General features: G+C 41.7%; 1 protein-coding gene across 1 annotated transcript in view; it reads right to left on the bottom strand.

The window, feature by feature from the left end:
- The window catches only part of LOC143288751 (retinal guanylyl cyclase 1-like), a 147330-nt gene that overhangs the window by 15780 nt on the left and 129050 nt on the right, over nucleotides 1–2500 (bottom strand). The gene's annotated exons all lie outside the window — the stretch shown is intronic.

Genomic DNA, 2500 nt, shown 5'->3' with positions numbered 1-2500 from the left:
TATTAAAACTCTCTCCATACGAACGGCGAAAGAGACGACGTTAACAGCGTTTCACCCCAGTTGCCATTATCAAAATATTGCAAGCGGAAGGCTCTTATACTGAAGAGGTGAATGTTGACAAAGAATACCACAATTCTGACGACGGAAGCTAAAGGTTGGGTCATTCAGACACCCACTGGACATCCGAGGGGTCTGTGTAGAGGAGAAGAGAGGACTGGCCGTACTGAGCGAGTTAATACAGTTACTTATTGTACACTACTAAACGCAGGGTTCAGTAAGTGATCAGCGTCAAACATCCCAAGAACGCACGCCGCAAGACACACTGGGGCAATTGTTGCTGCGCCAAATAGGTAAAATATGAAATAAAGCTATGACGGGTGCAATAGCCGAATGGTTAAATCGTTGGACTTTCAATCTGAGGGTCCCGGGTTCGAATCACTGTCGTGTTTTACTTGTTTTTTTTTTCCCTTTTTTTTAAATATAATTTTTACAGGAATATTTTAGACACTTAGAAGGTTTGGGTTCGTTTCGAAAGCTCAACATAAAATGGGTGTTGTTATCACAACCTATCAACACTATGTCATCATTTGATGTAGTCTTCGACGGGCGCAATAGCCGAGTGGTTAAAGTGTTGGACTGTCAATCTGAGGGTCCCGGGTTCGAATCACGGTGACGGCGCCTGGTGGGTAAAGGGTGGAGATTTTTACGATCTCCCAGGTCAACATATGTGCAGACCTGTCAGTGCCTGAACCCCCTTCGTGTGTATACGCAAGCTGAAAATCAAATACGCACGTTAAAGATCCTGTAATCCATGTCAGCGTTCGGTAGGTTATGGAAACAAGAACATTCCCAGCATGCACCCCCGCGAAAGCGGAGTATGGCTGCCTACACGGCGGGTTAAAAACGGTCATACACGTAAAAAGCCTACTGGCGTATATACGAGTGAACGTGAGAGTTGCAGCCCACGAACGCAGAAGAAGAAGAAAAAGAACGAAAGCTTTATCACTCGTAGTGGTGTGTGTGTGTGTGTGTGAAAAAAGGAAAAAAAAAAAAAAAAAAAAAAAAAAAAAAAAAATGGATCAGCGTTCCAGTCCCCCGTTTCGGCATGGTGTTGTGTCTTTGGGGAAAGGCACTGTACCCCGAATTTCCCTCACTCCACCCAGGTGTGAACGGGTGCCTGACTTTGGTTGTGGAAAGTTAAAACAACAAACGGTGGAAGACGACGATAAGGCTCCCCCGCCTTCCTTTGCCGACCGAGCGACAGACAGTGGAAACGAATTCAATGTCTCGATGGTAAGACGCTACTGGACCTTTCACCATTTTTTTTTTCTTTTTCTTTAACTTTTTATTTTATTTTATAAAAAAAACAACAAAAACTCAATCAAACATAAATCATCCTAACCTTCGTGCTCACAGCCAGAAACAAGGCGAACTTCATTCATCCGTCGACTATTTTCTGTCTATCTATATCTAGATGTCTATCTGGCTGTCTACTTGTAGAACTTCATTTTTTAAATCCGTCGACTATTGTCTATCTATCTACCTGTCTGTCTAGCTGTCTACTTGTAGAACTTCATTTAATCCGTCGGTTATTGTCTGTCTATCTATCTACATGTCTGTCTAGTTGTCTACTTGTAGAACTTCATTTAATCCGTCGATTATTGTCTATCTATCTACCTATCTGTCTACCAGTTTACTTGTAGAACTTCATTTCATCTGTCGACTGTTGTCTATCTACCTGTCTGTCTAGGTGTCTACTTGTAGAACTTCATTTCATCTGTCGACTGTTGTCTATCTATCTACCTGTCTGTCTAGGTGTCTACTTGTAGAACTTCATTTCATCTGTCGACTGTTGTCTATCTGTCTACCTGTCTGTCTAGGTGTCTATTTGTAGAACTTCATTTCATCTGTCGACTGTTGTCTATCTATCTACCTGTCTGTCTAGGTGTCTATTTGTAGAACTTCATTTCATCTGTCGACTGTTGTCTATCTATCTACCTGTCTGTCTAGGTGTCTACTTGTAGAACTTCATTTCATCTGTCGACTGTTGTCTATCTATCTACCTGTCTGTCTAGGTGTCTATTTGTAGAACTTCATTTCATCTGTCGACTGTTGTCTATCTACCTGTCTGTCTAGGTGTCTATTTGTAGAACTTCATTTCATCTGTCGACTGTTGTCTATCTACCTGTCTGTCTAGGTGTCTATTTGTAGAACTTCATTTCATCTGTCGACTGTTGTCTATCTGTCTACCTGTCTGTCTAGGTGTCTACTTGTAGAACTTCATTTCATCTGTCGACTGTTGTCTATCTATCTACCTGTCTGTCTAGGTGTCTACTTGTAGAACTTCATTTCATCTGTCGACTGTTGTCTATCTATCTACCTGTCTGTCTAGGTGTCTACTTGTAGAACTTCATTTCATCTGTCGACTGTTGTCTATCTATCTACCTGTCTGTCTAGGTGTCTATTTGTAGAACTTCATTTCATCTGTCGACTGTTGTCT

This window comes from Babylonia areolata, chromosome 13, assembly GCF_041734735.1.
Source record: "Babylonia areolata isolate BAREFJ2019XMU chromosome 13, ASM4173473v1, whole genome shotgun sequence".
Lineage (NCBI taxonomy): Eukaryota > Metazoa > Mollusca > Gastropoda > Neogastropoda > Buccinidae > Babylonia > Babylonia areolata.
This window is presented reverse-complemented; position numbering and strand designations above follow the sequence as displayed.